Source organism: Mustela nivalis, assembly GCF_964662115.1.
Source record: "Mustela nivalis genome assembly, chromosome: 1".
NCBI lineage: Eukaryota > Metazoa > Chordata > Mammalia > Carnivora > Mustelidae > Mustela > Mustela nivalis.
In genome coordinates, this window is record NC_139020.1 from 94,233,679 (window position 1) to 94,260,765 (window position 27,087).

Genomic DNA, 27,087 nt, shown 5'->3' on the forward strand with positions numbered 1-27,087 from the left:
GTTCTAACCCCCATCATCTCAGGATGCGACCTTATTTGAAGACAAGTCTTTGCAGGGGTAATTAAGTGAAAGGTAATGAGGTGGGCCCGGATCCAACAGGACTAGTTGGTGGAATGTGGTCACAAATGTGCACGCAGAAGAACACCGAGGAAGATGAAGAGATCAGGGTGACACTCCTCTACACCAAGGATGCCAAAGATTGCCAGCAAACCACTAGAAGCTAGGGGAGAGGTGGGAACACATTCTCCCTCACAGCCCTCAGAAGGAGCCTATCGTGCAGACATCTTCATTTTAGGCTTTCTGCCTGGAGAATGGCGAGACAATAAATGTCTGCTCTTGAAGCCCCCAGTCTGTGGTGCTCTGTTATGGCAGCCCTAACAAAGGAATACAGATGTGCTGAGGGATTTCCTGGATGGGTTTGAAAATGGGCACATCCATGGGCTGGCTTTCAGAGACTAGTTAGGTTAAAAAACAAAAGCCCATCTATCCTAGCAATTATCCTCTCACAGTAAAATCTACCACATAAAAATTAAAGACAATTTTGGAACAGTTTGCCACAAAACCAGAATGGAGCGTCATATACCGTCTAGCCCAACATGTCCTTTTCAGATGTGGAAACTGGAGCCCAGAGAGGAGAAAGGTCCCGCTAAGTCACATGGTGAGTTGGGGCTCAGGGTAGACTCTCATATTAGTTCACAAGGACTGCCATAGAAAAGCACCATGGATTGGGGGACTCAAACAACAGAAACTTATGTTCTCTCTGCTCTGGAGCCTGGAACTCAAAGAGGAAGATGTTGGCAGGTTTGGTTTCCTCTGAGGGCTCTCTTCTTGGCTTCCAGTTGCCTGCCTTCTCCACATGTCTTCACATGGTATTTCCTCTGTGTGCCCACAACCCCACTCCATCTCAGTAGGTTCAAATGTCCTGATCTTGCTGTTTAACATCCTCTCATTTAAACTTGGAGACCTCCCTTGAGCGTTTTTTGTAAGGCAGCTCTTGTGGTGATGCACTGCCTCAGCTTTCATGTGTCTGGCAAGATGTTTATCTCTTCTTCATTTTTGAAGAATAGTTTTGCTGTGTATAGTATTCCTGGTTGGCAGGCTTTTTATCTTCCAGCATGCTGAACATATTGTTCTACTCCCTTCTGGCCTGTCATTTCTCCTGAAGAATCGGCTGATAGCCTCGTGGGTTCCCTGGTACGTAACAAGTTGTTTTTCTCTTGTTGCTTTTAAGATTCTCTTGTTTTAACTTTTGGCAATTTAATTATAATGTGTTTCAGTGTGGGTCTCTTATGATTCATCTTATTTGGAACTCTCTAGGCTTCCTGGTAATGGGGTGAGTTTGTCCGAGTGCCTTACACCACTGACTGGAAAAAAATTGATACAACCTGAAAACCTAGAATCATCAGGGGCAAATCAAAAACATATTTGTGAGAGGGAGGAAGAGAAGCAAAACTTGACCCACTTTACAATTTGGCTACTCTTGGTGATGAAAACTAAGTCAGTATGAGTTAATCCGGAACCCTGATGCGAAAGGTCCTGTGTTGCTAAATAAGAAGGAAAGATAACAACCACAGTATACTCTGCATTTACATTTAAGAAGAAGGACAAAGAGGGTTTTTCTCAAAAGTTATTTTAAGATTTGTCAGCATTAACCCATGCTTTTAAAATTCATGTTACATTGTTTCTACAGAAAATATAGGAGTCAGGAAACAGAAAGCAGAGAGAGACCTAGAAAGAGAGGGTGGAAGGAAGGTTGCAGTCCAGGAGTAGGAGTAAGGTGGTGATGCCTGGCCAGATTTGCTGCCCTGCTCCTGGATTCCCCAAGACAAGGAAATTTCTGGGAACAGATCCTGCCTTGGAAGCTTCCTATTGGCATTCTTTCCTACTAATTGGGCCTTTTTCAAGCTATTAAGCAATTTAAGTTGTTTATTTGGCAATGTTCTGTTTCTTTGTGATTTCTGGATTATAAAACGCCAACCAAAAAAAAAAATGGCCAACTAAAGAAAAGTAATAAACTGTACTTGACATTTTAGCAAGTGTATTCATAAGTTAAAGATCTAGGTCTGAGAAACTGTTTGATTAAAGTGAACTTGAAATTAGAAAACAGAATACCACCGAGACAGACTTACTGGTCTCTGCAGGGGGGTTTTCAAGGTAATATATTTTCAACGGAATGAATCATACTTTTTTTATGGTCGTCGGTCAAGTGGAGGTTGTGCTGGGTAAAAGAAATGTTGCTTTGCATTCTGCCAGCATGATTGGTGAGAATGCCCTTGAATTCAAATTAGAGTAATGTTTAATACTGGTGCTTATGACAGTGATAGATAACTTTGTTTTGCAGTCACATGCAGGTCACCTTTCATGCTTCTGGGGACTTTCTTTTAAACACAAAAGATAAGAGAACAAAATGACTTCAGTGATATTAAATAGAGGCTATTATTATCTTTTGCATGATCACATTTTGGTCTGAGCAGAATCTTCAAGAAATGCAAGCAAAACTTTCTATGCATATAAGCATAAAATGATTTCTCCAAGCAGCGAATGCAAGGTTACGGCCATATATAGAAGAAAGAGCGATAAATAGTAACCCCAGAGCATGTACTAGTCCCACTTCTGGCTTGGTTTTCGTGATCTCAGAGACAGTGACCATATCTAAAATGGAGATAATAACAAATACTCATCCCACCTGCCTCATGGGATTCCACAGAGAATACTGATGCAGTCCACTTTCACTATAATTTGTCTTCTTGTTTACACTGACTTTGCCAAGCATTATGCATTATGCCAAGTGTTTTGCATTTTATATCTATTCTTCCCAACTCTTCTGCAACTGGAGTGGTTTCTCTCCCTTCCCTTCTCTCTTTCTCTCTCTTTCTCTCCCCCACTTCCTCCCTCTCCTTTCCCCGCTCTTTCTGTGTCTCTCTCTCATAGAAGGAAAGATTTAAAACTCAGAGATTCTAAGTAGTTTATCCAAGGGGTAGTCAAATGAGCTGAGATCATAAGACTCTGAAGAAAAAACAGAAGTTATTCTTCATTGGGACTTTGGATTGATTTACTTTCATGTGATTGTTTTCTCTGACAAAACGCAGGTGGAAAAGCTGAGAGTCTTAGCTTTTTTACAAATTAAATCACTTTTCCTGGGAAATGTTATAGTGAAATCATTGCTAAAAGTAACAATAAACTTTTATATTAATTTAAGTGATTTTCCAGTTTATGTAATACTTTCTCATCTCTAATCTCTGATGGAATACTTTCTAATTTTTTACTTTAAGTTCCTAACAAATATGAATTAGTTGTCTTCTTCATAGGCCCCACCAAAGCAAGTTGAAAGTAATGAAGAGATATATATAGAAATGAATCTCTACCATACCTCTTCAACCAATTGGCCAAAATTCGCTTCATCCGTAAGGGACAGATCAACACCATGTGTCTTCTGGTATGATGCACTGAGAAGACAGAGCAGCACTTGAGTGATTCCTGCCCAAGACAAACAAGTTGAATCTAACGGTGAGGCAACATCAGACAAACCCAAACTGAGGGACATTCTACAAAATAACTGGTTTATATGCTTTAAAAATGGTGATGTCCTAAAACACAGAAAATCTGAGGAACTGCTCCAGATTAGTGGAGACTTAAAAGACATGATAATTGAATGCAATGCATGACCTAACGTTTTCATTTATTATAAAGAACATTATTGAAGTAAATGGTCATCTCTGAATAAGACCTATGTATTAAATAATGGAATTGTATTAATGTTAATTTCCTGTTAACAGTTAAATGTTAATTGTTGTGCAGTTATATTAAAGAATGTACTAAAGCATTCAGTGGCAAGGGGGTATCATGCCTGCAACTTATTTTCAAATTTTTCAGAAAATATATTGATAGAGATTTAAAAAAAAAAAAAAAAGCAAAGACACTGAAATGTTAACATTTGGGAAATCTGGATGAAGAGCATTTGGGAATCTTGGTAGCAATCTTGCAACTGCTTTGTAAGACTGAAATGCCATCAAAATGAAAAAAAAATTTGGAGAACAGTCTGAGTAGCTGAGTTGGTTGAGCGTCCTTCTCTTGGTTTTGTCACTCGTCATGATCTCAGGGTCATGAGATCCAGTCCCACGTTGGGCTCCACACTCAATGAGGAGTCTGTTTGAGTTTTTCTCTCTCTCTCTGCCCCTCCCCCACTTATTCTCTAACTCAATCAATCTTTCAAAAAAGAAAAAAAATTAAAAACTACCTAAGCAGATTAATTTTTGAAACCTTTCCGGGTGCCTGGGTGGCTCAGTGGGTTAAGCCGCTGCCTTCAGCTCAGGTCATGATCTCAGGGTCCTGGGATCGAGTCCCGCATCAGGCTCTCTGCTCGGCGGGGAGTCTGCTTCCTCCTCTCTCTCTCTCTGCCTGCCTCTCTGCCTACTTGTGATCTCTCTCTGTCAAATAAATAAATAAAATCTTTAAAAAAAAAAAAAAGGGGGGCACCTGGGTGGCTCAGTGGGTTGAGCCGCTGCCTTCGGCTCGGGTCATGCTCTCAGGGTCCTGGGATCGAGCCCCGCATCGGGGAGGGAGCCTGCTTCCTCCTCTCTTTCTGCCTGCCTCTCTGCCTACTTGTGATCTCTCTTTGTCAAATAAATAAATTTAAAAAAGAAAGAAAGAAAGAAAGAAAGAAAGAAAGAAAGAAAGAAAGAAAGAAAGAAAGAAAGAAAGAAACCTTTCCTATTTTCTGCCTCCTGTACCTTGGGCCTAGACATGTAGTTGACTCTTTTTCCAAGGAGTCCTGGTTTGTTTTTGTAGAAAGATGGAATTACAAACCATAATATATGTGTTACACATACATATTAAGTGTGTCCTCTCTGGGATGCCACTATTATTAAACAATTTTAGTGGATAGTCCCAGAAATGACGTATTTTTTTCTCTCTCAAGGCATGAGTTTGTATTGATATTTCTGACTTCTAACACTGAAATTACTTTCTATAATGGTACCTCCATTTCTCTTGTGGTAAAGAATCTTGATTTTTTAACAGAAGAGTACTGCCCATTTTACCTAACAAGCAAAGGAAAATAATTTTCAAACAGTAATGCCATCAATCCAAACAATAAGATGAGAGGACAAAGTTCAGGGTTTCCTTCAGTTCTTTCTATCCTTAGAATATGCCTCACTATGGATATATAGTCGACTTATTTTGGCCTAAAGTGACTCACACATGCTCATTTCTATGTGTGACAGAAACACTTATTCAATGTATGATTGTTTTTGTTCCTTTTCAGTTAAGGTTGTTAATAGTCTTACAGGTGCCCATTTCCTGATTTTAGAAGCTTTTAGTTTCTTTTTCAGAAGAGAACAAAAGTCTCTTAAGAGACAGGAGGGAAGAAATCAGTCACTGAGTCTCCAAAGTTCTGTGTGAGTTTCACTTAATCCACCCTCTAATTCATCAGGTTACTAAATGAATGGTGTGTGTAAGATTAGATTACTCATGTAATGCATGAGTTCTAGCTGGGCAAAGCAATTCTGCTTTTTACTATTTGATAATCATAAAGTATGTTACTATTATGCTTGGATCCTACAGAAAGATCCTTCGCATCTGGAAAACAAAGATTACTTCACATTTAAGGGCAAAGTTGCTTCCAGTTATATTTATTCAAATTTCAGTATCAATGCTTCCTGCTGAGACAACCAATTGCTCTATTTTCTGCTGTTTACAGTCTAGGCTTATTCTGAGGATACACCTACTTCACGTTGACTATTTCTGATTTCCAGCTATGAAGATAAAATGTCCCAGATGATGAGTCCATTATTTCTAAGATTGTGTCTTCCTAAGGGTTTTGGGAGTGGAGGATAAGATCTCAAAGGCTCAGTATTATTATGAAGCAATCTCATGGGTGCGATTCTGGCATTTGGGGTGGTTGACTGAGAGGCTCTTCAGTATTCAGTACAGGGAGAGTCTAGGGGATTTAGACAGTGGAGGAGGAAAGAAGTCCAACTGAATAGGAGATTTAGGCTCCTATCAAGGGTGGAGTTGGGTGGAGACCAGAGTACAGTCTTGGGAGACATTTTCCAGAGGGATTTTGTAGGTGGTAGAGGAGATGCCCACCGAGATTTCTTCTCGAGGTCCTCAATGAGGCCTGAGGTATTTGGTAGTAAGACTTACCTCCCCTAAATACACATGCACACACACACATCCCCACCAACTCTAGGCAAGAAGAGCATTTTCCATGATTTTCTTGGATATTTCAAAATCTATCGAAGGAAAACTACCTTTTGAAGTCATTCCTGTTTATCTTTTCCAAAATTTAAAATATATCAAATTGGGGACCATAATAGTCCAGCACACATGAATCTAGATAGGGTTCCCTTTTAATTTGGGCACTAGGTATGTCCATAACAGGTAGTTTTTGCCTAGGGATATAAGCTGGACATTATTCTCTTTACAAATCTTACAGAAAATACATGAGGTAGAATAACACAGAAGTTAGGCTGATAGACAGGCAGACAAAGAGCCCATTTTCCCCCCTCCTTCAGATGACAGAGCTTTTTGAACTAAATATAGTGCAGGATTAGAACCCATTTAAGGCAGCCTTGGAGGGTAAAAAGGAAGCAAATATTTATAAGCAAGACTTTAGCTTATCACTGTTTCTCATTCTGCAATCACTTCTCCTGGATTTTGATAGGAATCATTCCAGATCTCCCAAGACTAAGACATATTGCAAAATACTGTGAAAATGGAGGTCTTCAACTCAAAATTTCAGAATAGGGAATGGCTTAACTTCTCATCTACTTGGTATCTTCAAGTGATCATTGTGCTTTTGGTGTTTTGTTTTGCTTTGTTTTGTTTTGTTTTTTTAAACATCCTTCAGCTTGGTCCCTTGAGCAAGCAGGAAAGGAACTATCTTTCTTTGTGATGAGGTTTTCCTTTCCCTGCTCCCCTTCCGCCTGAGCTGCTTTTCCTTTTTCTCAGGGCAGAGCAGAACCTCTGCCTGCCAGCAGTACACCCTTGTGCAGATTTGAAAAGAAACCTTTTTCTCAAGACACTTCCATCTGTTTGAAAATTGAGGTAAAAAATATACAAATCTACAATATCTGCCATATGAATGGCACCCCCCAGGGTTGTATCATTCACAACCTGAACATACAATCACTTTGGGAACTCTGGGCTGGAGATGTCCATCTGGGAGGTTGCATGCTAAGGTATGACACCCTTAGCAACAACCCTGGCTGTGAAGAGCAGGCAAGAAGAGGAACACTTGGGAGAATGTTTCTTGAGGGGGAAAAAAACGCAGATATCTGAGAGTTGTATATGGATTTGAGGGTGGGGTAGGAATTAAAGCAATTCTTGTGCTTCTTGGTTATAGTTCCCAAACTAGGGAAGGGAGATGGGAAAAGAAAAAGTGTTGTGAAAGGCAGTGTGGTGTGTGCAGTCCTTAGGCAGTCCTTAGGCCCCTGCTTGGCCATAGAAGAATGGACCTTGGGCCTGGAATACTTTCTTACCAAGAGATAGGGGACCCCTGCACCTGTACTGGGCTTACTGCCCTGCATGGGACTCGCTTTTAGACTTAATTTGTCCTCCTCTGTTCTGCCTACACGCCTGAATCCGTGCACCAAGCACACCTCCAGCTTTCTGCATGCTAGACCTTACAGACGTGGGGTTGGAGGCAGGTCTCCAGCGGCATGAAATAGCTGGCCCTGGGGGCCTGGCACGTTGCAAGGGGCTGGGTCCTTTGCACGCGTTCTCTCCTCTTGCTATTCAACGCTGTACCCTTTGAACTTGGTGTGCATGTTTTCTGCCCTCAGTGACCTCATATTCACTGGTTTCCTCCCTGGGTGACCTGACCTGCTTTTTAGCCTTGACTCCTCTCATATTGTACCCTAAGCAGACCCTGATCATCCAGTGAAGGGTGAAACAGAAAGAGATGGTGTGATGGGCTAAAAATGGCGCCTCAAAGATGTTCATCTTCTAATGCCTGAAACAGTGACTGTGTTACTTTACGAGGCAAAAGGGATTTTGCAGATGGGATTAAATGAAGGATCTTGAGTTAAGGAGAATATCCTGGATTTTCGGGGTGGATCCAGTACAATCAGGGCTTAACGAGAGAGAGGCGGGAGGGAGGAGTCCTGATGACAGACTGACGGAAGCAAGGGGAGAATAAGAAGAGGCAATGTGAGGCCACAAGCCAAAGAATGCAGGCGGCTTCTAGAAGCTGGAGAAAGCAACAGATTCTCTCCTACAGCCCCAAGAAGGAAGCGGTCTTGTCACCATCTTGATTTTAAGCCAGTGAGACTGATTTGGAACTTCTGACCTCCAGAAAAGTAAGATGATAAATTTCTGTGGTTTTAAACCATTGAATCTGTAGCAGCAATAAGATACTAATATAGAGAGCAGACCAGCAGACCCAAGAGTAAAACAAGACCAGAAGTTCTTTCCAACGGCAAGTCACAGGCAGGGAGAAGAGACCTAAAAGGGCCTCTTTATGTACTTTATGTATGGAGTGCCTTATTATGTACTCAGTGAAAGACTACACCTTTAACATGTGTGTTCTGCTTTGCATAGCTGCTTAAAGAGCAGGGACTGAAGAGTCCAATAACCCAAGACCTAGGTGGGATTTCACTCGGCTATTTTTGCTGGGTTGCTTTGCCTTTCTCCACTTCACTGAAGCTTGCTCTGAAATGCTGATACTAACCTTGCAATGTTGTTTTGAGAATATGAAATAAGATATCAAAAACACCTCTGATAAGCCATTATGAACATGGCTGTTATTGATATCATCATAATGGCAAAGCATGGTAGATGCATGTGTCTTCTGTGACTGGCACTAAGGCCACGCTTGGGTTTAAACAGTCCCTCTTTGTTTCCGGGTTCCCTGGCTGCCCCCTGTTCCTATGGCCTCTCTGTTGCAGGCCTTGTTCCATTATATTGTTTCAACACGTCATTGCTCTTTACTTTGGACTTAAAAACAAAAGACCTCAAATGTCCCCTTCCCTACCTGCAGTTTGTAACATTGAATTTCACAACTTGTTTCTTCAAGGGTGCCTGGGCAAGAAAAAATTACAAATGGATAATGATATTTGCATGACCTTTTACAATTTTATGAGATGCTCCCTGCTAGCCTTTGCATTATACTTAAGGGTCCTCAGGATGTCTGCCTCTTGGGTTATTGAGCAAGATGTTTCACTCTTCCTGGTCTAAAGAAATAGGTTAGCCAAATAATGGTGCTTCTGGCCCCCAATCCACTTAACTAGAGAAATCACCTTCTAAGGAGGCAGAATAAATCAGAATACATAGAATGCACAAAAGATATTCCAGAGAGATTTACATAAGGTGAACTAATTTTGTTTGCAAGATTGTTCTTCCTGAGGCTAAATGGTAACGAAACTCCTCTGGTGTCAAGCAAAATACCACTCACAAGCTGGTTGATCTTGAGTAAGTTGTTTGACCTTGAAATTACTTTTAAAAGAAAAAAAAATATTTATATAGATAGATACACATACACATCTATCTCCAGAAATAACATTCCCCTTGTAATTACTGTGTAATTACTATGTAACTACATGGGTAATAAACCACTCAGTTTACTCCTTTCTTTCCTTAGTTTACATGTGCTCATTTTTAATTTTCAGTTCTTTTCTATTTCTGTTTTGACCATTATTCAGATGTGGCCTCCGTTTCATTTTGCCCCAGTTGTGAGTACAGATTCAATGCAGTCTTTCATGTCCAGCTTTCAAAGAATGTTAGAAGAACTGATGAACATACAAGTGTGACAAAATGGGTAAAAAGAAACAAGGGCTATAAGAAGGATATAGACCACAGGGTTTGCTATGTCGAACATCATGTAAAATAATCAGATACAGAGAGCCATGAGACTTTATTTTATATTTTCATGCTGGATGAATCCTCATAAAATTTTATTATTGCAAATAAATGAAAATTACATTATAACTACATGCTCTCTATTATCTGAAGAACTTCTAAAAAAGAGTCACTGAAGAATAGAAACAAAAATTCACCAGCCTTCTTCTACCTTGAATTACTTCTCAGCAAAGCCACAAAGCAGCAAAAGTGATACTTAAAAAAAAAAAAAAATGTGTATATATATATAAAAGGAAATGGCTTCTGTTTGTTCCTGGAATAGAATTTGAATTAAACTTAAAAAGGAAGCTTGCTTCCTCTTGGTAATCAAACTGTATTAAAATAAATTAGAAGGGAAAAAATCAGTTATGTAATTTTAGTTGACAAGGAATTTAACTGTGAATGAGCCGGTCATGTAACTAATTTTGCTTTATACTACAATGATGCTGTTTCTTCTCAAATGGGATAAATATTTTAGTTATATTCAAGGGCCTATATATCTCATTAATTCAAACTCCCCCAGATGGTACAAGATTGACATTATGAATGGGTTTCTCATTCTACAGGAATAAATATTTTGTTGATCAACTATAATATGGAATGCAAAACCATCAAATATCATTTTGGGCATATTGACTTCATTTCAAACCTGCCTTATGAATGATCGATCACATGCAATGGATTTTTCCAGACCCTTTGAAGGACTTTAATCACCCCAAACTTTCCCCCTCATATGAAATAGTGACTAGATTTTTCTACCTATGTATCATTTTGCCTGCATACAAAAGGTGATGTCTTGGTGAACGATTCAGAGTGCCAAAGGTTTGAAATATTCACGTGACTGAACGTCGTAAGTGAAACTCATCCTAACCATGAAAAGGGAATTACTACCTTTCTTTATCTTTCAGCCTCATTCAGAGCAAAACAGAAACTGATACACTCATGATTTTTTTTTTTTTTTCTGAGAAAGGGTCATTCCTTTCTTCTAAGTGTTGCTTAACCAGTTTAGTATGAGTCTAGACATGCTGGGATCCATATGGTCCCCTTATGGAGAGAGCCAGCCCTCATGAGATTGAGATCAACATGAGGTTGGAAGTGCAGAGAGGCAGAGACAGACAGAGACAGAGACAGAGAGAGGTCTGACTACATCTCGAAGCCCTTGGTTTTAGTTATGCCCAAATGCAGTCTGATTCCTACACTTTCCAGTGACATAGTCAATACATTCTCATTTTTGATTGAGTCAGTTTGCGTTGGATTTCTGAATGACTTGAAAGTCTTAACTACTCTAAAAATTAGTCTGTGGAAATGAGGTTTTACATGAAGCAGGCCCTAAATTATGGGCTTGTGGGAGACAACATGTATCACAGGGCAGTGAAAACTCTCCTATCCTGGCTGAGAAGGAATGATCCCTGATAGGTGAGAGCAAAAACAACTAGTTAAACTGTTGCCATTTTTAAAAAGTAGACTTCAGATTCACAGCAAAACTGAGCAGAAAGTAGAGGGAGTTCTTATGTATCTCCTGCCCTCACACATGCGGAAATTCCCCCACTATCAATATCCAACACCATTCTGGTTCACTTGTTATAATTAATAAGCCTGTATTGGCACATCCTCATTACCCAAAGTCCGTATTTTACCTCAGAATTCATTTTGTCACATAGCAACAGGTTCTATGAATTAAGGCAAATGTATAATGACATGTATCCACTATTGTAATATCATGGCGAATAGTTTCACTGCCCTAAAAATCCTCTGTGCTCCACGTCTTCCCCCTTCCCTCCTCCCATCCCCTGGTAACCACTTTTTACTGTGTCTACTCTTTTGCCTTTTCCAGAAAATCATATAATTGGAATCATACAGTAAGTGTGGTTGGCTTTTCCAACTGGATTCCTTTACTTAGTAATGCACATTTAAGTTTCCTCTATGGCTTTTCATGGCTTGATAGGTCATTCTTTTTAAATTTGAATAATAAATACCCCATTGTCGGGATGTACCATTTTATTTACCCATCCATTCACCTACTGAAGGTCATCTTGATTACATCAAAGTCTTGGCAATTATGAATAAAATGGCTATAACCCTCTGTGTACAGGATTTTGTGTGGACATAAGTTTTTAATTCATTTGGGTGGATATTAAGGAGTGTGCCTGATAAAGTATGTTTAGTTTTGTAAGGAGCTGCCAAGCTGTTTTCCAAAGTGGCTGTACAATTTTGTGATCCTACCAGCAATGAATGAGAGTTCCCGTTGCTCCACATCCTCACCAGCATTTGGTGTTGTCAGTGTTTTGGATTTTGGTAGTGGTATCTCGTTGTTATTTTAATTTCCAATTCCCCAGAAGCATGTGATGTTGACTACCTCATATGCCTTATTTGCTTTCTAGGCATCTCCTCTTGTGAAGGGTCAGGTCAGGTCTTTGCCCATTATCCAACAGGTTGTTTGTTTTCTTGTGTTGATTTAAGAGTTCTTTGTAAACTTTGGATAACAACTCCTTATTAGATATGCCTTTTGCAAATATTTTCCCTCTTTTTTTTTTTTTTTTTAAATCAGAGTATATGCTTATTCCAAGCCTTGATTTGGGGGGATTCAGTGGAGAGATATCAGGAAATTAGGGTGTGTTGAGTACTTCTTACCAACTTCTATAAAGTGATACAGGTAAAAATTTCTATCAAATGTGTTCTGCCTGAGAAACAGACAGGAAAGAAAATACATTTTTTCTAAGAAAGATACATTTTTCCTACAGCCATAAATCCAACATGAATTGTGCTTGAATATATTTTTTGTTCCTGGACAATTGTCTTGCTTAATATACTTGAGATGGTTTTTAGTGTAGATATCAATCTAAACTTTAATCAATTAATAGAATAGTATGGATTTTTACCTAAAGTATAAAATCAGAGTAAAGGGAGAAAAAAAAAAAGAGTACCATGTAGTGCTGGGAAAGGCTTAAGCAAGCCACTCGTTCTAATTTTCTGTCCATGTAAAAGGAGAGGCCAAGATCCTTTCAGCTCCAAATGCCTATGATTCCACTTGGGGTAAAGCAAAAGTGAAAGAGCTAAGTAAAAGGAAACTTAACACTACTTTAAAACACAGCCAATTCTAGGAAATCAGATACCTACTCAAAATCTGGCAAGAAAGCTTGCAGTGAATAAATACACACACAGATACTCACACTGTTCAGAAAGCATTTCCTAAAAGTGCCTTGTTTTATTGAAACTCATGGATGACATTAGTGAATCCAGCATGAGATGGTGTCATGGCGTCTTTGTTTTTTTGTTGTTGGTTTTTTTTTTTTTCCCCTTCTGGGATCTGAATCTTTCGTACAGTGATCCCTCTCAGATTAAACTGAGAATATTTAAGGGAAATTTTGCCAACTAATCTAGGCATGCTCAGACTTACATGAGTTCATTATATGAACACATCCGGGAAGTCTGAAAAGTATCAGCACAAACCTAGCCTTTTTCTTTCTTTCTTTTCCTGAGTCTATCTTCAGAAACAGGAAAATCTGGATGCCTGGGTAGCTTAGTCCTTAAGTGTCTGCCTTTGGCTCAGGTCATGATCCCAGGGTCCTGGGATCAAGTCCCATGTCAGGTTCCCTGCTCAGAAGGAAGCCTGCTTCTCCCTTTATCCTTACCCCCTGCTCATGATCTCTCTCTCTCTCTCTCTCTGATAAATAAATAAATCCAAAAAAGCCCCCAAAAAAGAAACAGGAAAACTCAAGAGAGTGGAGATAAGAAGAGAAGAATAAAAAAAGGAAGAAAGAGAACACCAAAAAAGGATATAGGTCTCAGCAAAAGAAACGTATCTCTTGAATGTGTTTACTGTAAGGTAAAACAACTGCAAAGATACAGTTCAGTCGTTTTTTTTTTAATTTGTTTTAATTAACATATAATGCATTATTTGCCTCAGGGGTACAGGTAGTGATCAGTCTTACACAATTCACAGCACTCACCATAGCATATACCTTCCCCAGTGTCCATCACCCAGCCACCCATCCCTCCCAAACCCCTCCCTTCCATCAACCCTCAGTTTATTTCCTGAGATTAAGAGACTCTTATGGTTTGTCTCCCTCTCTGGTTTCATCTCGTTTCATTTTTCCCTGCCTTCCCCTATGATCCTCTGTCTTAGAAACCAAAAGAACAGTAGAACAGATCAATGAAAGTAGGAGCTGGTTCTTTGATAGGATTAGTAAAATTGATAAACCCCAGGCCAGACTTCTCAACAACAAAAAAGAGAAAGGACCCAAATTAATAAAATCATGAATGAAAGAGGGTATTTTCTTAAGGGAAAATTTAAAAAAAAGCATATTCTACATTTCTTCTTTACAAATTAAATATATATGCTTATTTCTCCCAGTGTACTTTAATTTCTTTGAAATTATAATCATTCTCCAGAGACAGCCTTGGGGGTTAAGGACATCAGCTTTCGTCCTTGTTAGTGAGACTCCCTCCAGCCCTGACACACACACAAAATAAGGTAAGGTGAATCCTAACAGGACAGGAAAGCGTTGAATTAAAAGAAGACAACTTTCCCCCGATTTGCTGGGGAGGATGAGGGAAGGGTTAGTGAGGGCGTCTCCTGGCTCCAGCTGCCACTCTTTTCCTCGTGTCTGGTAAGGAGCAGAGCTTCCAGACTCACAGATTGGATGCCATAAGAGATCAGACTAGATTTACACTAAGCAGCACCAGCTACCTGGGGACTGATAGAAGTTCTGAAGATCTAATACTGAAATACAGCAGGAAAGTAAATGTCAGGACTGTCCACTAAGTATCCCAGTAGATTTTCTTTTCTTTTTTTTTTTTTTAAGTGATCTCTATCACTTGAACTCATGACCCTAAGATCAAGAGTTACATATCCATGTTGTCGCAAATGGCAAGATTTCATTTCTTTTGATGGCTGCATAATATTCCACTGTATCTATATATACCACTTCCTCTTTATCTATTCATCTGTTGATGGACATCTAGGTTCTTTCCATAGTTTGGCTATTGTGGACATTGCTGCTATAAACATTCGGGTGCATGTGCCCCTTTGGATCACTATATTTGTATCTTTAGGGTAAATACCCAATAGTGCAATTGCTAGGTGGTGGGTATTATAAAGGGCACGAATTGCATGGAGCACTGGGTGTGGTGAAAAATAATGAATACTGTTATGCTGAAAATAAAAAATAAATTAAAAAAAAAAATAAATAAATAAATAAATATAGTTTAAAGGAAAAAAAAAAAAAAAGAGTTACATATCTACTGACTGAGCCAGCCAGGAATACCCCCACCCCCCAGTAGATTTTCTTAAACCTGGGGCCTCCAAGGCCTCTATTGGTGAACTTTCCTGAAAGTCTCATCTTTCTTACTTGGGGTGCCACAGAGGCCAGACAGAGTTGTTCCATTTCCTTTCCTGCCCAGGGACACAGGGCTTCCCAGGGACATGGTTCTGAGCCATAATTTGAGTGTTTTGTTGTGTGATGTGATAGGAAGGTTCTGGAGCTCTGAGAAAACTTTCTCCACATACCCCTGGGCATATGATTATCCTGGTGGCTTTGTTCTAAGCAAAACAAAGGCCAGGGAAGAATTTATCTCTCCTTAAACTTGAGGAGGCTCTAGAACTTCCCACCTATCTATTCTAAGTGACTTAAGGCAGTCAAGGCCTGTGTGTATGGAGGTTTTGCTCGTAGAGTTTGCTACACAAGTCAAAGTCTAACAAGCAGGCATTCCTGTTCACCGGCCAAAATTCACTGAGTGACCTCTGCGGGAACTCAGCTGCTGTTCCTCCCTCCTTCCCACCTTTCCTCATTCCTGCCTTCTGTCCTCCCCAAGGTCGATGCAGACAGGAAAGTCTTACTTGTAATTATACTTTGGGTTCTCTGGAGATAAGGAATTATTACTTGAACAGCTAGCTACAGAGATACACACATATAATATATATTCACATATACAAGATTAATGTATACTAGCTTGCATGCCTGTATCCTTAAAGCCACAGAAATATCTTTTCCAACTTGCTCTTCTCATTTATGAGAACAGTAGCCTCCTTTCACACTTGATTCCGATGGTAAAGAAGAAGGGTGTGCCCCTCCAGGCGGATGCACAGGCATTTAAACCCAACCAAGCTGGTTCAGTCAACTAGAAACTGCTCCCTCAAGTGACCAACCCAGTGCTTAACTGATCAACGGCAACTGGCAGGAAATCCATCTGGAATTTCCCAAGTGCTGGGTGGGGTGTTTTCGATAAGTTTTGAATTGAGTCCAAGGTAAGAGTGGACATTCATATTTAACTAAGAAACTGAACAAAAGCTTTATTCATCTAAAAAATAAGATTAAGAAATCCTAATAAACATAAGGAAAAATGAATGATAAGAATGATAGTTTTTAAAAACTGTCTTTGGATGTAGATGAGCTCAGAATGTGTATTTGAAGTAGTTTGTTTGTTTTTAAAAATTCTATTTATTTGACAGAGAGATCACAAGTAGGCAGAGAGGCAGGCAGAGATGGGGGGGGGTGGAGAGCAGGCTCCCTGCTGAGCAGAGTCCCGATGCGGGGCTCGATCCCAGGACCCTGGGATCATGACCTGGGCTGAAGGCAGAGGCTTTAAACACTGAGCAACCCAGGTGCCCCATGAAGTAGTTTGTTTTTATTTCAATTTACAGCTTCCCTTCCTAGGCTCTGTGAGATCAAAGGTTTTTCTCTTTTTAAGATTTTTATTTATTGGGTGCCTTAGTGGCTCAGTCATTAAGTGTCTCTGCCTTTGGCTCAGGGTTCCACAATCCCAGGGTCGTGGTATTGAGCCTCACGTCAGCTCCTTAGGAAGCTTGCTTCTCCCTCTCCCACTCTCCTTGCTTGTGTTCCCTCTCTCTCTCTCTCTCTCTCTCTCTCTGTCAAATACATAAAATCTTTTTTAAAACATTTTATTTATTTATTTGGGACAGGAGAGTGAGTGCAGGGGATGGAGGGAGTGGGGGGTGGGGTGGGGAGGAGCAGACTGCCCGCAGAGTTTGGAGCTGAGCGGGACCCATGAGATCATGACCTGGGCTAATATCAAGGGTCAGATGCTCAGCGACTGAACCACCCAGGCACCCCAAGACCAAAAGTTTTGGTGCTTTTTCCCCACCCTATTGTTGGGTCCAAAATTTGACCCTGTCACTCTTTGTGTAATTACAAATTATTAGGAGGAGGAGGGAGTGTGCTTTGATAAGTCTAATCAATTTCAGGGCTTATCAGAATAAATCTTATCATCTTAAAGAGCCTAGAGTTCTATGAGAAATGAGTTTACAAGTTACTGGCTGTGTTGCTCCTGTAGTCTCCACCTTCCCCTGGCATGGACAATGAGCAGTTGATTCAAGAATAGAAAGTAGGAGCCCCTGGGTGGGTCAGTGGGTTAAAGCCTCTGCCTTTAGCTCAGGTCATGATCTCAGGGTCCTGGGATCGAGCCCCACATCCGGCTCTCTGCTCAGCGAGGAGCCTGCTTCCTCCTCTCTCTCTGCCTACTTGTGATCTCTGTCTGTCAAATAAATGGATAAAATCTTTAAAAAAAAGAAAGAAAGAAAGAATAGAAGGTGAAACAGACAATGTCATTTGAAAGAAAACAACTCAGGGACTGTGAATTTTCACAGGATATGTGTTGGGTAATGGCCCACGTTGGTTCCCCTTAAAAGCGCACTAGATGGGACAGAGACACGTGAGGGATCTTTTTGCTGGTTTTCCCACTGTAATAGAAGTCAAAAGCCAGAAACTTCTTCAAGCCCCAAAGTAAGGAGAATTGTGATCTTAAAGCCTCCCTCTTGCTACTGTGAGCAGCTGACTCTGGAAGGAGAGGCCAAAGTTGTTCTCCTTGAAGTGTCACCATATAAGGGCCATGTATTCGGTCGAGGTGTTACGTAGACATTCACTTCGTCCATAAATGTCTCTTCTAACCTCCGTCACCCTCCTTTCACGCCAGGAGACAGAGTGAGAAAGAGAAAGGAGCATGAGCTGTAGCCTGAGGGAGTTTGTTCGAGCCAGAGTGCTGCTGTTGCGGAGCTGTGGGTCCTCGGACCGTTCAGCTTTCTGAGCCTGAGATTCCGTCTTGCCCACGTCTCCATCACCCCCAGGTGGTAATAAAGACCAAATGAGGTGTGGAGGTGCTTTGCTTATGCAAACATGAAGTACTCGCATTAATACCTGCCTTAGAAGAGTAAGAATGCATGCAAATGTCATTTTCTCATTCCAAGGACTGAGGACTGGAGAGTAAAAGGAATCACCCTAGGTTTCTGTCTGTATCCACTTTCAAGGTCCTGGGAGGCATTCTGATCTAAAAAGAATAGACTCTGGAGTCTATGCAAATACTGTCGTTTTGGCAGGTCACCCATCTGCTCTACGCTTCTATTAATTACATTATCAGCAAAACAAGGAACGGTGTGGAGGCAAGAAATGCATTATGTCTCTGAAGTTCTCCATAGTGGCCAGAGTTGTAAGAAACACTTGTTATTTTAACCTAAGTGGAATCAGCAAAGAGCCAAAGTGAATTAATCCTCTTATTACTATAATAAGGAGCAAATTTCAAGGTAAATAATGAAAATAATTATCATAAAGTTAACAGAATTGTTATAATTAGTTGCAATGATGCACTAATTTCCCCCGCAAAGAATGCAGGGGAGCTGATTCCATGTGGAAAGGACACATATTTTCTCGGACAAGACTGTAGGATGGCACAACGCAACACCCTTTAGTCCATATTACCCTGTGCAACACCCTCAAAGGAGGATCATTTTTCATCAATAAGCGAATAAGTAAGTTTTTTAAAAAATCAACCTTCTAGAAGCGTTTGTAAAATTCTTTGATATTTAAGCCAGTACATTTTGGAAACATTTATTGTATCATTTTTACCCATTTCCTCTTTGTTAGGTAAATTTCCCTGATTCTTTGTGTATTTTTACTTCACTGGTTTCTACTTAGTCTCTTGACACTCTTGACACATGACTATACATGAATCTGGAGCAGTTCGCCAACATCATTTCCATGAATTTCATGAAATTCTACATCTTTTGCAAGAGTTGCAAGAATTGCACTCTGCCACGTAGTTGCTTTGTGTTATCAGATGTTTATAATATTCTACCATCAGTAAGAAACAGCTTGAAAAAATGTTTACTGGGGCACCTGGGTGGCTCAGTGGGTTAAAGCCTCTGCCTTTGGCTCAGGTCATGATCCCAGGGGTCCAGGGATCGAGCCCCACATCCAGCTCTCTGCTCAGTGGGGAGCCTGCTTCTCCCTCTCTCTCTGCCTGCCTCTCAGCCTACTTGTGATCTCTGTCTGTCAAATAAATAAATAAAATCTTTAAAAAAAAAAAAAAGAAAAAATGTTTACTGGTTAATCAGGAATAGTCATTCAAGCAAAGCTGGGAAAGTTGTGCAAAAGGGGAACAACTTCATAATTATTCAGTTCATCAATGAATACTTTCATGTAATGACAAACTTCCTTCCTATCAAACCATGTCTTAGAAGAATTTCGGTAATGAAAACCCAGATAAGTACCTGATAATGCTTTCTCCAATGGAGAATTCTTTTCTGTGTTTGTTGATTCAACCATAATGCACTAGGTTAACACGTATTTACTGTCATATAAAGGAATAGCATTTGCTTGTCAGTTCCCAGTTTGAGTTAAGGAATGATAACTTCGGCAAATGATTTTATATATTATTAAAAACTATCAACCCGGTGCCTGGGTGACTCAGGTGACTGGGCGACTGTCTTCGGCTCAGGTCATGATCCTGGAGTCCCGGAATCGAGTCCCACATTGGGTTCCCTGCTTGGCGGGGAATCTGCTTCTCCCTCTGACCCTTCCCCCTTCGTGCTCTCTCTCTGTCATTCTCTCTCTCTCTCAAATAAATAAATAAAATCTTAAAAAAAAAAAAACTATCAGCAGTTTAATGTCAAACAAAACTAAAAAGTGATACCTTATTGGATTTATTGATTCTACCAGTAAAGACTATAGTTTATTTTTTGTCCTATAAAAAGCTGGTAATTCCATCAAAAGAAGGATTCACAGAATGAAAGACCGGGAGAAGATGTTCATAATGCATATATTCAAAGAAGGACTTGTATCCTGGTTTAAAACCTAATTTTCAAAAATGAACAAGTGTTGAAAAGAAAAGAGCAAGTGTTTAATAGGCATTTCACTAAAGAGTGTATCCAAATAACTAAGAGGCAGTGTGCCTGGGTGGCTCAGTTGGTGAAGCATCTGCCTTTGGCTCAGGTCATAATTCGGAGTCCTGGGATCAAACCCCACATCAAGTTCCCTGCTCCCTGGGAAGCCTGCTTCTCCCTCTGCTTCTGCTGTTCCTCCTATTTGTGTTTGCTCACACTTTCTCTCTCTCAAATAAACAAATAAAATCTTAAAAAAAAAAAAGAAGAAGTGTATAAATTGCACAGCCTCTTTAGAATATGGCTTGATCATATCTACTGAGGCTGAGCACATGTATACTCTATGACCCAGCAATTCTACTTTTGAGTATATGCCCAACAGAAACAAGCACTATGTTTACCAGGAAGACAGGTACAAGAATGTTTATACCATCTCTATAAATAGCCTCAAACTGGAAAGAACTCAGGGCAGTAGAATGGATGAAAACAATCATTGTCACTTCTTTTGGAATGCTACATAGAAATGAAAAGGAACTGCTGAGCTATGTACTAATGTGGTAAATCGTAATGTATGATTTATACAAAGTTCAAAAACAGATGAAACCAATCAATGGTGATAGAGATAAGGACAATACTCATCCTGGGTAGAGCACAGTATTGAGAGGGAGGTAACACAAGTGAACCTTCTGGGGTATTGTAAATGTTTTATATTTTGATATGGGTGGTGTTATACAGGGGTATATATAAAACTTCAGTGAGCTATGCATGTATATATGTATTATTCATATGTAATTTATACATTACTATACATGTAATATTTAACTATATATAATACAGGAAAAAAGCTAGCAGTGAGTGAAAATTCTGTTGCTAAGAGACCTATACCTCCAAATGCAAACATTTTAAAATCTTAACAATGTAGCATATTTCACTAGAAAACCCTAAAAATATTAACTTTGTTTAAAAAAAGGATGTATGGGGGCACCTGGATGACTCAGTTGATGAAGCATCTGACTCTTGGCTTTAGCTCAGGTTCATGTGAGGGAGCCCAGAGCCAGGCTCCAAGATCAGCATGGAGTCAGCTTGAGATTCTCTCTTCCCCTCCCTCCGCACCCCCCCACCCCATTCACTTTCTCTCTCTCAAATAAATAAAAAAAAAAGACTGGAAAGACATTTAATAAGATGTTAATATGGAAATTTTGGTTGTTTTTATTGTCTCCTCTATACTTTTCAATATTTTTTCAGTTTTCTATGATGAGTCTCCCCTAATTTATAATCAGATTAAAAATATGCAAATAATATTTATAATATGTGCTAAAATGTCAACTAAAAGTGGTATCTCATTTAATTTCAATTCATTGAGTTATAACATTAACATTTAATAGTTTTTCTCTTGTGTATTTTTTTAATAAAAGAAAATTAAAAATTATGTCTCTTTGGGCTAATACTCTTCTGGATAATAGACGCTGAAGGCTCATATTTTTTCTTTTCTTTTTTAAAGAAGATTTTATTTATTTATTTGAGAGAGATCATGAATAGGAGGAGGGACAGAGGGAGAAGGAGAAGCAGACTCCCCACTAAGCAGGGAGCCCGACATGGGGCTCAATCCCAGGACCCCAGAATCATGGCCTGAGCCAAAGGCAGATGCTTAACCAACTGAGTCACCCAGGCGCCTCTATTTTTTCTTTTATTAAAGCCATATGCAAGGTTGTGTCTTTCTTGCTTCATCTGAAAGCAGTACAGCCTGCTGTGAAGCCTGTAGGTTCATGTCTGACTGCCTGAGTGGGCCAACTCAGCTGTACCATCATCCAGTCCATGACTACAGGCAACCGACTTAACCTGCTCTAAGTGTGTTTCTTCTGATTTGAGGGTGATAATAGCAGCCATATCAAAAGGGTGTTGTAAAAAAATATATACACTTTTTATTACTGTCATTGCTAGGGCATATGATTAAATCATTTTTGTTCTATATCTCTGTTGGTCAAATTTTGCAGAAAATTTGCAGAAATTTTTTTAAAGATTTTTATTTATTTATTTATTCATGAAAGACAGAGAGAGAGAGAGAGGGAGGGAGGGCGAAGCACACTTCCTTGCAGGGCAGGGAGCCAGATGCTGTACTCGATCCCAGGACTCTGGGATCATGACCTGAGCCAAAGGCAGACGCTTAATGGACTGAGCCACCCAGGAGCCCTGTCTGCAGAAAATTTCAAAGGATATTTTACTACAAAAATTATTTAGTGTGTTGAGCTCTCAAAAGTTGAATAGCATAGCCTTAACCAACGGGTCTACGAATCTGCACCGGACATCAGCAGTTATCGGCATGATGTAATCCTCATAACGACTCCATGCTGTAAGCAGAGTAGTACCACCGTTTTATAGAAGCAGACATACCCTGAGGCCCAAAGAGGCCAAATGAACCCCCAAAACACAAGAGCCCAGATTGAAGCAGGTCTTCTGACTCCTGTTCCATCACATCACCCTTGCCAGAGCGCACACAGGGGGATTTCCTTGGGGCTGAGTTTAACCTTTGATTCTTTTAGGCTTCTCTGATTTCTCCTTTGATCAGAGCTGGGTCCATGACCCCCCTCTGCACTCTCGCACACTCTTCCCATCAACCAAACTGCCGATTGGTGAACTTCCCCACTTATACCCCTGGGCTCTCGCCGCTCATGGTGGCTCTTTGCCAGTGCCTGCCTGCCACCCTTCAAAGCTAAAATCACACTCTCTTCCTTCATCAAATATTCCCTAAATTTCTTCATTCAGTATTCTGTTTAATTTTAGCCTCTTTGAATCCTGATAACCTTTTGTTTTTCCTCTTACTCAGCACTTCTAAAGTGGTTCTGCATTTCCGTAGTTGGAGTGATTGTTTTCCCCCTCCACTTCCATATTCATCTTAAAAAAAAAAAAAAAAAAAAAAAAACTCTTATAGTACCCAGGATCATGGCTTAAAAAGGAAGATGCCTTTGAATGGATGGGTAAGGGAGATGGCCATGTAGCAGGCAAAGAGGCACACATTTTAATATGTGCTTCACGAGACAAGATTGGGGGTACAAGCCATAACGCACAAAAACACCTCCCTTTGCTGGGATCTTTGAATGTAGTGAGGGACTTGCAGATTCTAGTTGCGTTTCATTCATGAAATTTTTTTTGAGTTTTTAAAAATAGGATTCTTGCTCAGTTGTCCTTGGATCTGACCTCATTAATATACTGGAAATGAATTTGTTCTCCTTTGCGGGCACATTAACTCCTACAGGCCACAGAGATGGGGCACTCTGAAAATTTCCTGAATGTCAACCAGATCAGACAGAGGGCTGCGGTCAGAGGCCCTGGGCAGCGGATCTGAAGCAATCTTTCCCCAGGTGGGTCAGGATGCTCCTGCCCAGGGCAGCGTCATTTTCAATTGATTTGTTGAACAGATTTTTCAATATGAATGAAAAACCCTCTTAGATGTGGCACAATTATGTGATCTAATACAAAATGTGGCCCTAGAAATTGGGTGAATAATGCATTTCAATTTTTATGCATTTAAATTTTTTAATGTCTCCCTTTCTGACCTATGAGGTTCATATGACTCAGGATATACTTGAAATACTTTACACAGTGTATTTTATCTGTTAGTAGATATTGAACCAAATCTGTACAGTAAAAAATATAAGAATACATTTGTATTTTGAGCCAAAGAATCTGTGCTCTTAAAAAATAAATTTGATGTTTTTAAAAGTTTTGAATTAAAAAAAAAAAAAAGAAAATAGAAGGCTTCATCAGCTGTCTTAGGATCATGAGCCACCCTATTATCTCCAGAAATTCTCAGTAACACCCAGGTTAAGTGTGTGTGAATTTCGCCAATAGGGAAGTGTAGTGGGAATTTCCAGGTTATTATCGGAGATGAGCGTGTCAGTGGCCTGGAGATCAACCAGATGAAACAAGTAACAACTGGCTGATCTCAGATTACTTGCTGGGAAGAACCATGTATAGTCTGTGTTCTCTAAGAAGAAAGCCAATAGGAGATATACAGACATACAGATGGATAGATGGATCAATTTTAAGAAATTGGCTCACGGCTCACACAGAAATTCACCTAATTTCTAGGACTGAGGACTCACGGCATCTGAGTCAGCAGTCTGAGACCCAGGCAAGCTGCTGGTACTTTCATTCCAAGTTCAAAGACAGAGAAGACAGACGTCTGGGCTTGAAGATGAGGGTAGTTCCTTCTTACTAACTGAAGGGGCCGAATTTATTCTATTTTATTCTTCAGTTGATTGAATGAATCCCACCCACATTGGAGAAGATAATCTGCTTTACTCAGGCTACTAATTCAAATGTTAATGTCATCCAAAACACCCTCACCACCTGGCTCCGAGCGCCCTTTGACCAGAATAACGTTTAGCTTAATAAATATCGGGGCACTTTGTGACCCAGTCAAACTGACACATGAAATTACCATTACGATTTGTTTTAACAGGATTTTCCCCACTGCCCAAAACAATCAATGCAGCTCTCAGAGTTGGAGCTTAGGGTCATAGGACTCCCCTTCCCTGGGGTAGAATGACGTGATGACAGAGCTCAGACTTGTGAGTTAAATTGATCTGAATTGGAATCCCACATCTCAGCCACTTTTTACCGATGTGCTCTTGGACAAACTGATTAATCTCTCAATCTCCTCACCCAGAAAGCACAACATATTGCAGATTATTAGGGGAAAATATTTGTGATGTGATTGTCATATATGTAAGCATTTAGTACATTTTATCTATTATCCTTAGTGCTTCCCTCAGGATTTATGTATCAGAGATCCAAAAAAATAACTATTCTGCCCTTAATACTTTAGGTAACATAGAAAATAGTTGGTAGATGGAAGATAAATCAGTGTAGCTTGAATGTAGTATTTTTGAAGGTATGTTCAGAGTTTTTTGTTTTTTGTTTTTTGTTTTTACATCAGCAAAATATATCTGCAACTTTAAGGTTTGGAAAATCAAACCAGACCGTGATATTAATTCTTTATATACTCCACATTCCTCTATAATGTGCTTTGATTTTGTGACATCCTGAATCTTCACTGGGTTTTCGATGGCAAGGCAAGCCAAGGGAACATCTCCATCAGCGTCCACAGTCGGCAGCGTGTTCCCTGTTGTTTACCGCACCCTTCCCATTAGGTCATGCCCATTTGGAGACTGAGAAAAACACGGTATTGGGACCACTAACAGGGCATTTTAATTTGGCTACGCAGAGCTTCCTGTTTGGGGCACAAACTCATTGTGGCCTCAGTGAAAAGAACAAGTACGGCCAGGGCAGGTAGAACACTGCCTGTCACATTGACTGGGGATTCAACTCCCTCACAACAAAGCTGGAGCAAATTATCCAGGCTTAATTATAATTGACCTGGCTAAGACTCGACCGCACAGAAAAATCTCACAGACAGTAGTCGCAGAATGGGGCTGATCTGAGGGGAGCTGCGAAGCAGCGAGTGTCATCCGTTGGTCAGTGACCCTCATTTTCTGTTTTCATACTATTTTCCTCCTCTCCAGGCCAACTTGCATTATGTACCTCCTTTCTTTTCTGTGTTTTCTCAAGGCCTCTGTTCCTGTCCCAGTTAAAGCTGATTTGTAGTTTGGAATTAATGACTAGTTATTTCACCCCTCCAGGCGTATCTGGGTTCCAAACAAAGATGGCAGTTACAGCTCAATGGTTGGCTGAGAGGTGTATGTCTACGACTTGGGGTTCAATTCCTGTCACCACCACTCATTACTTGGTACCCATCAGCATCTTGGTTACTTGCCCATAAAATCAGGGCAATAAAAATGACATCCCAAGTTGAGTGAGGACTCAGTGACATCTGTTAAAAAATGCTTTGGTAAACCTCAAATCATTACAAACACTGTTAGGTACTTTTTTTTTTTTAAGGATTTTATTTATTTATTGAGAAAGAGAGGGGGGGTGCACAAATGGAGGGAAAGAGAGAGAGAATCTCAAGCAGACTCGCCACTAAGTGTGAAGCTTGACGTGGGGCTCGATCTCACGACCTCACAAAAAAAAGAGATCATGACCTGAGCTGAAACCAAGAGTCAGGCGCTTAACCCAGTGAGCCACCAGGTGCCCAATGCTGTAAGTTATTTTTATGATTAGATCAATACCACTAATTTTTCCATTTCCCTCACAGGATTCTTGAGGTCCCTGGAGGGGGTTCTGCTTACTACTGATCCCCAAGGACCACCTGTGCCGAGCAATGAGGAAGAATGCAACAATATTCATTAAATGAATAAATGAATGTGTGTATGAATGACATGGGAAATGGGCATTTTGAGCTGAATGCCTCATCCGTGCAGCCCTTTTCTGCATGGACAGTCCTCAATGACCACAGAAGAGAAGCAGGATCCTCTTTTCTGATTGACCAATAAAATGACAACTTATGTGAAGTATTCACCCCTATGCATATTGGAGTTGAAGTTTATGAGGTCCCTTTTCTGCCCCCCATAAGCCAAAATTAGTGCTCCGAAGTGGGCAGAAAAAAATCATTTGATCCTCAAACTCATACTTAAAAGGAAAGCCTAGTAGTTTATTTTTAGTTTTTGTGCCTGTGAATTTTGAGCCAGGATGACCACTAGGCCTGGATATAGAAACAGAGTGACACTATTATTTCTGCTAAGTGCCATCCTACATTAAATGTCACTTGTATTTTTTTTAAAAGTGTAATTATTTCAGAGATCCCAAAGGGCTAAAATTTGCGTGTGTGAAGTAAACATGAAAAACCCCTTCCTCCCTTTATTATCTGTGCTGTTCAGTCTCGGGCTACAAAAGCACTGAGGGTGGGGCCCGGCCTATGTCTCTGTTTCCAGATCCACCTTCCACCTTTCTCTGTGGACCCACAGAGTTTGGCCAATATGGGCTGCTCACACAGGGTCCCTCATTTCCAGGTCAGCAGAATGGAGGGCAGAAGAATTGGGGGTATTTATTTCCCTGGTTTCTTCTCTAATGGCTTAGCAAGGGACACAGTGGATATTAGCATGCGGTTTACTACCTCCTTCTTGTTGCTGCTGGCCCCAAAGTGTGCACTGTCTGCTAGTGGTTTCTGTAATCGCTGCCCACATCTTTCTTCACATAGAGTGCCTTTATTAAAGGCTGGCCTTTCAAATGAGCCAGCT

The 27,087-nt window shown here is 40.2% G+C and overlaps 1 long non-coding RNA gene across 1 annotated transcript; it reads left to right on the top strand.

Moving 5' to 3' along the window:
* The first annotated feature begins 1,005 nt into the window (after positions 1 to 1,005).
* Positions 1,006 to 26,625, top strand: LOC309843599. The gene is made up of 3 exons (XR_014300242.1): positions 1,006 to 1,194; positions 18,170 to 18,373; positions 26,106 to 26,625. It is a non-coding gene; the product is annotated as an uncharacterized lncRNA (long non-coding RNA).
* Positions 26,626 to 27,087: the final 462 nt, after the last annotated feature.